This window comes from Cyprinodon tularosa, unplaced genomic scaffold (assembly GCF_016077235.1).
Source record: "Cyprinodon tularosa strain WSP-4 unplaced genomic scaffold, ASM1607723v1 ctg560, whole genome shotgun sequence".
NCBI lineage: Eukaryota > Metazoa > Chordata > Actinopteri > Cyprinodontiformes > Cyprinodontidae > Cyprinodon > Cyprinodon tularosa.
This window is the reverse complement of record NW_024039297.1, coordinates 876,140-890,338: the sequence shown is the minus strand read 5'-3', so window position 1 is coordinate 890,338 and position 14,199 is coordinate 876,140. Positions and strand designations below refer to the sequence as shown.

General features: G+C 39.3%; 2 long non-coding RNA genes across 2 annotated transcripts; both read right to left on the bottom strand.

Moving 5' to 3' along the window:
• Positions 1-6,192: 6,192 nt before the first annotated feature.
• On the bottom strand, positions 6,193-8,904 carry LOC119796888. Its single transcript, XR_005282528.1, has 3 exons — positions 8,776-8,904; positions 6,329-6,396; positions 6,193-6,230 (listed from the first exon to the last, which is right to left on the bottom strand). It is a non-coding gene; the product is annotated as an uncharacterized LOC119796888 (long non-coding RNA).
• A 2,467-nt stretch (positions 8,905-11,371) lies between these two features.
• LOC119796885 lies at positions 11,372-13,885 on the bottom strand. Its single transcript, XR_005282527.1, has 3 exons — positions 13,833-13,885; positions 13,025-13,177; positions 11,372-11,538 (listed from the first exon to the last, which is right to left on the bottom strand). It is a non-coding gene; the product is annotated as an uncharacterized LOC119796885 (long non-coding RNA).
• Positions 13,886-14,199: the final 314 nt, after the last annotated feature.

The window sequence follows — 14,199 nt, the reverse complement described above, 5'->3', positions numbered from 1 at the left end:
AACTTTGGTGTCTTTCCTGCTATGAACAATCCGGCATAGGGGAGGGGATGTGGACCTGGCAACAGTTGATGTTCTGGGATTTGGAGGCAAACCTGTTAAACCCTGTCCACCATGTTAGCCATCACTGCCGAGTAAAGAAAATCCAGATAAAAATCTGATTTAGATCTCAAGGAGTGACAAATAACCATCATACGATGGCGTTTTAGCCTAGAAAATAAAGTCGTAACATTACGAGAATGAAGTCATCATTCAACAACTCGTTTCAGAAAGAAAGCTTGGAGCTCCGCCCAGCAGATGACATCAGACCAGCTCCACCAATCAGCAACCAGAGTCCACTTTGACATCCTGCCCAGTTTGATGCTGCTGCTAAAAGATTTCCAATGCTAAAGTGTAACTTAACATGATGCTCCATATTCCTCATTTTAGGGAAGGAAGGGCTTCTGGTAAGAGTTGTCATAAAATACAACTTGTTTCTTGTAATATTCCGACTTTATTCTCGTAATATTCCGACTTTATTCTCGTAATATTACGACTTTATTCTCGTAATGTAAATCTAGCCTGGCCCCAATATTCTGTCGTACCATCAGGCCAAAACAATTCAATTCAGTTTATTTATATAGCGCCGATTCACAACACACGTCATCTCAAGGCACTTTTAGGCGACATAAACCTGTAGACATACCTTTTTTTGGCAAATTTTTTTTTTTTTTAGATCTAACAAGCAGCTGAGAGTATAAAGTTGTTTTTTCCTCTTTGGTTAGTTTTAATTTTCATGATCTAAAGGAGTGGCTCTGCATCCAGGAGACGTGTGGAAAATCTGTGTCATCTGTATGTTGACTGAAAAGCTGGTTCCATCCAACTCTAAAAAAAATAAAAAGTAAAAGAATAATTTCATCCTTCACATCAGCATCTTCTCACAGATCCAGAAATTTCTCTGGTTTGGATGGGATCAAAGAAACTAAGTGAATCAGACATGAATTGGTGCTTCTAAGGATCCTGCAGAACCCGGCCAGTAGAAGTCGCTGTTTGGTCAGAGTTTCTTTCTGATAGAATGTTTAGTTTTTATTCATCCTTGATCCAAATATTTTACTTTAAGCTTCTCCAAGCTCTAAAGCAGCCAAGGAGGCACTAATGCAGAGTATTTCTGACCAAGACACTCCTTCAAACCAAAGGCTTACCCAGTCTGTCTTGTTTCCATGGTATCCAAGCTTTATCAGTAAATGTTTGCTGCAGGCTGCTGCCTGCAGCTGTGGATCATGGCAGCAGCATCTGATCACTCCTGGAGGCGCCGAGGTCCGCAGGCAACAGTACAGACCGGGAAACGTATCTTCTGGATCACCAGTAGGAAGCTGGGGGGCCGGAAATAAGCTCGGATATCCGCATGCTGATGGAAACACTTCTCTTTTGTTTAAAGTTATGTAACCCATTGGTTAAGAAACCATTGGTGAGTTGTTCTCTTGAATGTTCTGGCTGACGATTATTTTCTGAGAACATTCTGGATAATATTGTGCATAAAAGTCGATACAAAGATTAAAATCAGTGGTTTTAAAAAAACAGTTTAACATCAATATTCTGGCTTTTAATATCGATATACCTCCCAAACCAAAGGGGGCGTTATTACATCGTGCTATTACTGTTTCCAGAGAGGAAGTGCACGTGAGACAAATTATGCAGAAAAGTCCCCTAAAATCAGACGTTTGAGCACATTAATAAGCTAGAGAGGGGTGGGGAGGGTCACTCCTGGTATGCTTTTTCTATGTTTAAAAACCTGAAGATAAATCTTTGCTAAGTTTCTTTTGCACATTTCTATAAGCTGCCTATATTGTCCAAGAAAACAGAGCACATTTATGATTTTTGTGATATTTGAAGTGCATTGAACCGAATGCACTTTATTTTACTGTCAATATATCAGTGCTTAATAAATTAAGCATAAATATCGTATTTGGCTGATTGAATCAGTCCATCGCAGGGCAACAGAGAGACACACAGAACAAACATCCATTCACACACACTCACACCCGAGGAGAATTTAGCAACGCCAATTAACCCAACAATCATGTTTTTTTACTGTGGGAGGAAGCCGGAGTACCCGGAGAGAACCCATGCATGCTAAGGGAGAACATGCTAACTCCATGCAGAAAGAGCTCGGGCCGGGAATAGAACCTGGAACCTTCTTGCTGCAAGGCAGCAGTGCTACCCACTGCTCACTGACTAGACCTGTGTTGTGACTAATTCTGGCTGAATTATATTTACCTTAATATTACGAATTTATTCTCAGAATTTTGTGACTTTATTCTAGTCACTGGAAAAACAATCTAGAAATAAGTTAAAACTTCCTAAATTAAGTTTATTTACCCTCAATGTGAGAAGGTAAATTAGATAGTTTGCTAATGGAGTGAGTATTTCTACTCTTAAAATTAGACAATTAGATAATATGCACTTGAAATAACTTCCACTTTCTTATTTAAAGTGTAAATTGTCTTGTTCCATTTGCAAAATGTCTCTTTTATCTCCTCAATCCAAGAACAAATGCACTTATTTTAGGAAAAAATGACTTATCTAGATTTGGATTTTTTTTTCAGTGTACAAATAAATTCTTGTAATATAATGTTTTTATTTCCATATTGCTACGACTTTATTCTCATAATGTTGTGACTTTATTCTTCTTATATTATAACTTTATTTTCGTAATATTACAACATTATTCTCATAATGTTAGGACTTTATTCTCATATCTTTTTAAATATCTGTAATCTGGCCCTAATACTCCTCTACGGAGGAGTATTAGGGCCAGTCTGTGAGGTCTTGTTGATTTTGACACTAACATGAGTAAAAGTGTCTCTGACACTGACTTTAGAGTCAATTTTACACTCATTTGGAGATGGACCAAAGGTTATCGGAGACAGAGTTATATTCAACTCTACTGATGTTAAAGTAACACTCGATTTTTACTGTGCAGGAAGACAACATTCAGATGAAAGCCTCCTAGTGGTTATAACCCAAAAGACTGAGTATTTATATCCAGAAAACATTTATTAACGACAGAAAAACTAATACAGCAGAAATCAGTAGTTAGATCACTGCAAAACAATCTAGAAATAAGAAAAAAATCCTTAAATCAAGTGTATTTTACCTTAATTTTATTAGGGAAATGGGATGATTTGCCAATGGAATATTTTATGTTTTGAGTATTTTTACTCTTAAAATAAGATAATAAGATAAAATGCACTTGTAATAAGACAATGCAGACGCGTTTTCCTATTTTAAATGTAACAAGAACAAATGCACTTGGTTTAGGAAAAAATTACTTATTTAGATTTCAATTTTTTGCAGTGATCATTTTATACATCCTGCATTAGGAGGAGAGTTTTTCATTCTAACGCCAACAAAGTCTTTGGTTTCTGAACCACTGTTTGAAGTAACAAACAAAAACAACTGCCAAAAAAATCCCAAAGACGAAGAGAAGGCCAGCAATGTTCTGAGATGAAGCAGATCCTGGAGGAGCAGGCGGAGGTTTGGTGATCTTATCCAGCCCAACACATCCAGACGCCAAAGTGAAGTTCAGATTTCCTCTGGCGCTCACAAACCCCTAAACATGAAACATTCAGGTTAACCTCCGTGGTGCAACACAGGGAAGACTGACATGGAGGAACAGAGGAGAATCCATCGACATTTAATGAGACTCTGATCTAAAGGCTGCGCATGATGAACCATAGGCTAATGCTCAGGGTGCCATGATGTTCACCGAGGTCTCATGGTAAAAATACGTCGGAAAATATCTGCTACTGCACCTTTAAGCTCATTTTCATTATGGCCTGTTGGTCTCCGGCACGTGCTCTGAGTCCTGAGGAACATCTGCAGCTAATAGAGTCTTAAAACAAGAGGGGAGTGAGCTTTTCCTTTAGTCCGCCCCAGACTTAGGAATACTTTGCCCCTCCATAAACCAACAGCCTCCACAGTGAAGGGTTTTAAGTCTCGTCTAAAAACCCGCTTTTGCTCTTTGGCTTTTAACACTGCAGGATTCTGTGGTCATCTGTGTCCTTATTTATTTAATTTTTTAGTCATTTTCAGAGAGGGGAAGTAACGAAGTACAAATACTTCGTTACTGTAGATTTTTCTCAAGTACTCTACTTTTCTCAAGTAGATTTTTCTTATATTTTTACTTTACTTTACTACTTATTTTTATGGCGACTTTTTACTTCTACTCCTTACATTTTTACACAAATATCTGTACTTTCTACTCCTTACATTTTAAAAAATTGGCTCGTTACTTTAGTTTTGAATCATTTCAATGGAGTTACCGTTATTATTTTTCACGTCATCAATACCAAATTCAATCTAATTGGATGGGAATCTACGTTGCATTTGACGCACCACTACAAGATGAATCGACAGATTCGGCGGTATTCATTGGCGGCAAATCATTGCAGCTTGGTGGCGGTGGCGTTAGCATAGTAGCATGGACGACGAGCTGATTGAAAATGAACACAACGGAGATCTAGTCCTATTGGCAGACATCCATTTAAAATGTAGGCAACGGCATGAAAAAAGTGGTTTCTACTTTTACTTTTATACTTTAAGTAAATTTACAAGCCTGTACTTTGTTACTTTTACTTGAGTAAAGAAGTTTAATCAGTACTTCCACTTTTACCAGAGTATTTTTTAACACAAGTATCTGTACTTTTACTCAAGCACGGAAAGTGAGTACTTTTGCCATCTCTGATTATTTTAAACTCTTATTGCTTTTGTGTGTGTGTTGGTTTTTTTTGTTTGTTTTTGTGTACAGCAAATTGGAAAGATTTGTTGTTGTTAAATGTGCAATAAAAATAAAGTGGATTGGATAAAAAAATAAATAAAAAACATCAAAATAATTAGTTTCATCCAAACAATAATTTCTTTGTGGTTGAACTCGGTGCTGCCCCAACTTGTTGTTCACCTAAATAAATAGTTTTTCCGGATGATGCAAAGTTAAATGAGACACTGTTATTAGTATTATTAGTTATAAAACTAAGAAAATGAAGTCTAAGGAAGGTATCATCCAGAATTGTAGAAAAATGTTCCTTTAATAAGGTAGAGCAGCAAAGCGTCTGTCCTTAACTTTTTTCCTGCAATACTTTTACTTTTAAATTGCACATTTACATTTTACTGGAGTAAAAAGCTTCAGTTGATCCTCTAACGTCTAGAAAAGTGTTTTTAAACAGTACACTGCAAAAACGATCTAGAAATAAGTAAAAATTTCTTAAATAAGTGTGTTTACCCTTGATTTGAATAGGTAAATTTGTTAATTGGCTAATGCAATTAGTATTTTTACCCTTAAAATAAGATAATTAGATAATATGTACTTGGAATAAGTTTATTTTCTTATTTTAAATCAAAATTGTCTTGTTCCATTGGCAAAATATCTCTTTAATCTCCCCAATTTAAGAGGAAATGCACTTATTTGAAGAAAAAATTACTTATCTAGATTTAGATTTTTTCCAGTGTAGGATTTCGACTTCTACTGGAGTAATAAACATGAATGATTTTGACTCCTCTGCCGACGGGTCCAGGACCTCTTATCATGGACCTTCTACCAGCATGACCCACCAGGGACCCTGACACTCTGCAGACTGTAAGGCGCCCTCTGCATCCCTAATGCAAACATAGGGAACCTCTGCAGAGCCCTGCAGAGTCCTTCATGGCTCTGGGACTTTTATTTTCTCTAAGATGTTCATCCAGTGTGAAAAGCTGCAAGATTTATTATCACAAACTTTCAAAAATAATAAAGCTGTAATTTTCCTCATCCTGCCTTCAGTGTTTGTTTTGTGTGAACATGAAAAATAATAATCAATAAAACACTAGTTTTATTTTTGGCTTCAACATCTGGATGTGATCTTTGAACAAGACGACTTACATCATGATAGAGGATCTTTGTTTCTGTGAAGTGCAGTCCTTTAGGCAGCGGGAGGAAGACTCCGTCAGCAAACCATCCTGCAAACACAGACGCCTCAGAACACGCCTAAAATTTACATTTGCTTCTGTTCAGGTGGGATTCAGCAGGTTTGCTCTTACTCTTCATAAACCCTGAGATCTCTTTGCTTAAACCCTTCTCCTCCTGTGGCAGAAACAAACACACACAGTTACTGTTTTTTTCTTGTTAGAAACAAAGATGCTGTGAACGTAAAGAGGCTCAGAAACATCGCAGCTGTTTTCCTCCCAAAAAAAATCCAGGAACAGATTGAATTTCACACCTGCAAAAACAATCACACTAAGTTTATTTCACTTCTGCAGAATTTCCCAGTAACTATGATAAAAGGTGTGTATCTCAGTGTGTGTTCTGGGTTTTTACTGCGGATCTTTGGAGACCAGAACCAGACGGCTTCCACTGAGGTCCACCTTCATCGGCAGCTGACACTTCTGTTAGGAGGGAAAGATGGCGGCTAAGGATGATGCTCAGCAGTAGACATTTTCAGGGGCAGGTGCTCGGGTTGAAAGAAGGGAATCTTATACGTCGCATGTAGCCGCTAACAGCTAAACATGCTTAATGACCTTCCACAGGTAGCAATGCAACATTGGTGTCTTGCTTTGACTGCATATATACAGTATATAAAACAATTTGCAGATGAACTAAGATTTAGATTTAAAAAGTGAAACAAAATGTCTTATTTAGAGTACATAAATGTAATAATCTTATTTTAATGTTAAAAAATCTCATTCCACTGACAGATCTTCTTATTTTCCAGTTCAAATTACGGACAAATGCAGTTATTTTCAGAAAATATTACATATTTTCAGGTAATTTTTTGCAGTCCAAGACAACACAGAAATAAAAAATGCAGCTTAATCAACACCCTACTTTAACTGAATGCAACTTTATTAAAGATATTTTTATGAATTGTGAATATTTGGTCTTATGTTTGCTTTTAAATTAAATCTTTAACAGGCAAAAATTAACCAGTGTGCCTTAGCTGTCATAAAAAAGTCAAATAGATGTCATCAGGGAGACCCTGACAGGGATGATTACAGCAATTCAATAATTACACCTATGAGATGCTTTTAGTTATATTTTTTTATTTTGTAATTTAATCAAAGAGTTGCGTTTTAAACCGTTCCTTAGCGTCTGGTAGAGGCTATTAAAGATGCTAAACTATAAACTAACCAGGTGGCGAAGGAGGTAAATACGGTCGTTTAGTAACCTGGACGGTTAGCTGGCCCGTCACCATGGCAACGGTCTATGGAGGCGGTGCTACACGTCTCCTGGAGCGTAAAAAGGTAAAAACGAAAAATGATTTTAGGAGGGCACTTATTTTGTCCAGGGGGCAGGTGCTCTAGCGCCACCTTGTGTCTATCTGTGCACATCCCTGATGCTCAGCCATGTTGCTTTATTTCCTGACCGGTAATTTTGTGTCAGGATTATCCCTGAGGAACCCCGTCCGTATTTTGGGGTTTTAAAATGAAGCAGAAACTTTAAATCGACCTCATTTCCACCATTTTACTAAATAAGCTGATTAGTCCTTAAAGACGATGAACGATACAAAAAATATGCATGTTTTAAATAGGTATGACAAACACAAAGGCTGTTTCTCAATATCTGTACTTGTGCGTTCTTGTGTTCTCGTGAAATGAGCCTCTGCACTGTTCCAATTCACAAGAACAGCAGACCGAGAACTGACAAAATCCCTGGATGTTGTTCTGGCCCCTCCCTCTTTACCCAGCATGCATCAGAGCACATTTTATCGCTACCCAATCCGTACCATCAGCTCATTGGCTCATGTGCCAGTAGATTTTCATCCAGGTCGTCATAAATACCGTAATTATGGTACTAAAAGTACTTATTTAATCGGACATGATCAGTGTAGTCCAACAAGATATGATTAAACCATGTTTATCTGCATCTTAGGGGTTTGTCTTTCTTTATATTACTACTATACCACTACTATACATTACTACTATACCACAGATGAGTGATAAAAGGATATTAACCTTTAATTTATTATGTTTTACTACCCTTACTATGTTTAGGGAGGAAAAAATGTAAATAAAATTTTTACAAAGTTAAATCGAGGGATCTGGATCTGGTTTGTAATCTCCTTTTATCTGAGCAGCCATAGGCGGAATAAAAGTCGGGCATCCTGAGAGGAAGCTCAGGAAGTTTGCTGTCAATACAGAATCTAAATTATTGGATCAATTAGTTGACCCCATGTAAACCGTGAAACTGTTTTGCATTAAGCCAATTTATCTGGAAATCCTTTGAGAGTTCACCGGATTCTGAGCATAAATTCATAAAGTAGGATTAACCTCAGTCGGGGTCTATCGTTTCTGACAGCAGCCTGGTCTGACCTAATATGGCTGCTCTGTTGGCATGCCTCTCACCCGATGATGGGGTCTACCTGTGTCTATGGTACAGATTGGGGAGTGGCAGATGTTCTCCAGACTGACAGCTGTCCCAGCAAGCACTGCAGACACTGCGGTCCATTTACTGATTTAATGCGTAATTAAAAAGCGGGCATCCGAGACTAACCTCAGCCAGGGCTAACGTTAGTCCGCCTGCAGCAGCTTTCTCACAGCGTAGCCGTGTGTGAAGTACAGCTGGTTCTGATGGAGGTTTGATTGTTATATTTGGCAAAATGTTCATTTTCATTTAGCACTGCTGCCTTGCAGCAAGAAGGTTCCAGGTTCGATTTTAGTCCATACTCACGTTTTTGTGTATTGAGAAACGGCCAAAGTAAAGGATAATGTACAGTTTCATTTTTTCAAATGAATTATTTATTTTTGAATAAATGTTTTTTAGTTTACCACACGGCTGAGACTTCCTCTATCCACAGACAGCGCGGTACCCTCTGCGTTGACCGCCAACCCGTTCCCAGTGATCCTGATGGTAGGAGCTGCGGTCAGGTTCACTATAACTGGACCCTTCGGTTAGAACAGATCCAGCGTTACAACAGAGAGAAAACACAGCGATTCATCTGTTTTAATGAGGGTGTTACCTGCAGAAGATTCCTGATGTCCAAATGAAGATTTGTAAAGGATCCTGTCTGTGGAAGAGACAAACCAAACAAAGTAAAAAAGTTTTTTTCAAAAGAAAAGCAAGTTATCAACTAAAGTTATCACCAATTTATTTTATTTACAAGTTAACACATTTGTTGAAGATAAAAATCTATGATATTCACTGAAAACAAGGAAACACATCTAGACTGATGGAAAAAGAAGGTTGTATTATTATAGATGAGTTTCTGCTAATGCTGCTTTCACACCAAACCAGCCTTGGGCAGCAGAAGCAGGCGGTTCACATGTTAAGTCCATGGTTAAGGTCCATCAAGGCACCAAATGGTCCCATTTCAAGCAGCTGGAGGGTTCTAAGCATCCAGCGTTCCCTCTCTGCCTGATGGTCTGAGCTTGACCCTGTTTCAGCCTTCCGGGTTGTTCTGCTATGCTTCGCCCTGACTGAGCTCACGTCAGCTTCTGTTCCCTGGTTTTAGTCTCCGGCTAAGATTCCTGTATTGGACTGAATTCTGCTCTGACCTTCACCTGACTGCCTGGTCGCGGTTAGTGGATCTGCCTCCTATCATCACAACTCTTTGCATCTCTGGCTAAGATCCTAATGGACCTTCCAGCTGTGCCTGCCTTTGTTTAAACCTATCAGATTTTCCCCTGTGGGGATAGGCACCTGCACCCCTCCCAGCCGGGCTAGAGCGTGATGGAAAATGGATGGATGGATTTCTGGACTGATCTTGCTTCAAGTCCTCATCTGCAAAAACCCAGTTTCCTCTTTAAGGATTGAAAGCTATTGATTCGAAATACTTGCTGGATTCAGAAGAAGGTTTAAAGATCCTCTGAATCACCTGTCGGTCACTAACCCGCTCTCTCCCTCCCAGTTTTTCCTGCTACCTTGGTTAAACCCGCTCCAGAGTTCTCTGCATTACTATAATTAAACTTTTAACTGTTCTCTTTGTGTCTGATTGTATCAGGGTCCACAGTTTGATACGTTACATCACTGGCCAGATTTTAATGTAACATTTTTGCTGCTAGGTGTTGATGGAAAGAAGTTGGCTTCTTCAGCCAGTAGGTGTTGATTGTGTCTGCGCTTCAGTTCTTCCTGAGAGTCTATTGCCTGCCACTGTAATATTCATTAGCGGGAGGTTAGCATGGTCCGCTCTCGGGTCTTTTAGCGATTGAGCATAATTCTTATGTGATGCTTCTTTCTCATATAATCCTTTCCAGTGTTGTTCAGTCCCCAGCCTTGGTGGGTTGGGTCGCTTGTTATTACCCTGAAACTGGGTAATAACACCTGAGCTGCTTTATTGCAGAACAGCAGTTTATTCGTCTGGCTTCCATGTCTTCGGTGCACCTCCTCGATCAGGCTGCCAAGGCTTGAAGTCTTTGCCTTGCAGTTTCCACGGCCTCAGGAATGGGCATCTGTTTGTAATACTGCCGCATTCCTCTGCCAGAAGATCCCCTCTTGAGGTCAGAGAGTTGGTATCTTCTTTCCGTACTCCTTGATTTTGGCTTCCAACCTCCTCCCAAATGGTGAACATTGGTCACTGTAGACGCCCTTTTCCTTACCTTGTCCAAGCATCTCAAGGATCACAACTGCTTTACAGTGTTTGTCTCCCTGAATCGGTTCTGACTTGGTTAGGCTTGGATTCAGCCTTGAGAAACATAAAATTTGGTTATAGGATTCACAAAGCTGATCTACTTAGAGGGAGCTCCTCAGAATGTGTCTGTCAAAACAATAAAATGCAGCATCAATCGGTTTGGATTGTTTGCATTGCCGTCAAGTGTCCTGTTTGTGCCAGGAAACGATCATATTTCGACGCTTCTGTCCCACCATCCTACCATATTAACAACCTTCTGTAAATTTCCTAAATTATTCTATTATGAAAAAACATTCTACTGCCTCCTACAACAAAACTGTCGCTAGCATCGCAAATCAAAATAGGATAAATTACTGTAGTTTGCAATTAGTTGACAAGTGTTTATTTTAGATTTCTTGTGCACATGTCTTAATCTATAATGGATGCCGAAGTTTGACTGGGAGAGTTGGACGGCTCGCAGCAGATGTAGTAAAATTTCCTGTATTTTCAAATTCAAAACCTGAGAGGTATGAGTTTTCCTTCATGGGTGTTTGGAATATATGCTCATCAACAAATTCTTGCAAAATACTGGGAGGAGGCTATTCAAATGTAATTATTTAGTGATAAAGTCTACGGCTGACTGAAGGAAGCCAGATTCTCTGGATAAAGCGCAGTAGTTCTTCTATTTTAACGTTTACCTTCCTGACTCTTAAAGATGTTTCTCTGAAATCTAGGATCATCTTTACAAACAGGAGTAACATGCGAAAGTAAAACACAAGAATAAAAATGAGTGAAAAGGAAAAAGTCCTACCTCCAGGTCTTTGAGCAGAAACGGTCCTGATTCATAGAGTGACATCGCAGCACCGTTGAACAGAAACTCAGAGATGCAGATATAGGCCATCCAGTTAGCGTCACTCCAGACTGGATTTGATCCGGACTTTATTAAGGAGCCATTGATAGACTCCCCCTGCCTGAAAACCAAACCCTGAAAACAAACAAAGTTTACCTTCAAACACAGAGAACAACACCTTTTTAAAAAAAAAAAAAAAAAAAAAAAGAGAGAACAAAACCTTGCATCAGATCTCCAGGGTTTTAAAGGAAAAGTCGCTCATATTCAGAATTCAAACTTTTGAAAAGTTCTTTAAATCTGAAATGATTCCATCCTGTTCAATAAATGATCAGTGTTTTTAATTCAGAGTAATTTTCATGTGAATGTGCTTTACTGGAGGCATCCATGTTTGTCAAAGAACACTACTGCCACCTACTGGTTAGTGACGTCACGGTGCGGTATCGGCTGTTGATCAAGTCCCAGTGCTGTATCTGGTGTTTGTCACAACGCGCTATTATCCAAGTCATCTTGAAAACATTCTTCTTCCAAATGTTGGCTACATATTACGTGTTTTTTCTCTGGCCAGAAGTTCGATGGCAAATCCTCCCTCTTCAAGTTGGCGATCCAACGACCAACCCGTCCGTGGAGGATCAGGAATCAGAAAGGTGGAATAACTCTTTTTTTCCACTTTTACCCGATGTATTCCAGCATCCAGCTGCCATGCACGTGGGCATTGTCAGTTTCACTATAGCTCTGGTGCAGATGTGTCTTAACCTGACAACAGTCAGATGCATGTGTCGCTCCGCCCAGCTCCACCCACATACATCTGGGAACTCGCTCATTGAAAGTGATTTCCCCAACAGAATTTATGGTCTGTCCAATCAGGACGCAGGGCGGGTGTGTCCTGGAGTGGAGAAGCGACCAAGAGATTCCAACAACAATGGCGGGTCACATTGAGGAAGCAAGTGTTAGCATTGATGCTGCTATTTCTTCTGTGTTGTCCAATCTATCCAATATTGTTTCATTAAAAGAACATCAGAGAACGGCTTTGAAGGCTTTTGTTGGTGGAAACGATGTTTTCGCCCTTCTCCCGACCAGATTTGGCAAGAGCTTGATCTACCAAATGGCTCCTCCTCTCACAGCGTCACGGGTTAGCTTCGGTGTGAGTGGTTGAAATAGCACGTCAATAAAGATGACAGACAAGTGGCTTATCCAATCATATGCAAGGAGTTTTGATAAGGCCCAGCCTTCAGTAAAGGCAATTCCTATGGCGGGTTCCCAGATGTATGTGAGTGGAGCTAGGCGGAGTGAGACATGCATCTGGCTGTTGTCAGGTTAGATGTGTCTAGTAGTTCCCATTGATTTAGCTTGTAAAGCGGGGAGAATGGCGTTAGGCTTACCGCACCGTGACGTCACTGCTGGAAGATGGCAGGAGGGAGGGGCTACTATATTTGGGAAAAAATGGCCGCTCCCAGACTCAGTGATCGCAACGAAAACTATTGTCTTCACTAAATTCATTAAATCCCCGCAAACGTATTAGTTTTAGGTATAAATTTTGATCAATTAATTATTCCTCGCTGACCAGACATTTCCTTTAAGACGGAAACTTAATTTCCAGGAAGATTGTTTAACTATTTCTCACTTTAAAAGGCACGTGGATGCTGGTGGAGGTCACCCTAATCTTTTCGCTCAAGGCATAGCTGATGGTGAAGTTATAGTTATCCTCCAGCTTCATCTCCGTACTGATGCTCTTCAACATGCTGTTGATCTTTTTTGCCAGTAATACAGAACAAGCCTGCAGACAAACCGTAAGAAACACACTTTACTGACTCATCCATGTATGTAATAAAAAGTAATTAAAAATTTTAACAATGGGCTATCTTTGTTATCAATGATTCTTTGTTTATAAATATTCGGGCGGGATAAAAAAAGTCAAAGAAATACATCAAAAGGCTTAACGGAGAGACAAGGAGCCCCTCCTCCAGAGAATTCCAGTCAATCAATAAGTAAAATTTTCTTAAATTAATTGTATTTACCTTTAATTCTAAAATGTAAATCAGATTGGTTGCCAATGGAACAAGTATTTTTAATTATTAGATTATATGGACTTAAAATAAGACGCAATGTTTTTCTTATTTTTAATGTAATTGTCTTGTTTCATTGTAGAAGTGTCTCACTTACCCCCTAAATGCAAGAAAAAAACCTTTTTTATTGAAAAATTACTTTTTTTGAAGTGAGCTGCTTCTCATTTATGACTAGTGATGCCTGATGAAGGAGAATCTCCTAAAGGCTGATCTCAGAATAAACCTGCTGTTCTTGGAACTAAACAGTAAGTCAGCATCCCTTCATGCAGTCTTGTTGATTCTGCAGTAGAATCGTCTAAAACAACCAAACCTGCTGGAAGTCTGCTTGCAAAATCATTTCCCAGGCTCCTCTCAGATGGAACAAACCTTGTTGTTGAAGGCCGTCTTGATCAACCAACTTAAACTGCCCCACAGCCATCTGAAGGAGGGAAAATGCACATGTTTTTTCTAACAAAATCAAAGGAAAAATGTCCCCACTTTGCAGGGAGACGCTGGATTACCCACCTTCAAATGGTGATTGCATCACTGTGGTGAATTCCTATTGCTTTGTTAAAATGTTCTGCTACTATCATTTCTGTTAGTGTCATTCTGCAGGGTTCTGGAAATTATTGGGGTGTGTGTGATTTTCTAAGTTATAAATGTATGTCAGAGTTGTAGCTCTCCATCCGAGGACGTTAAATCCAGGGTTCCCGCGGGTCCTTAAAAAGTCTTAAAAGGTATTGAATTCTTCAAA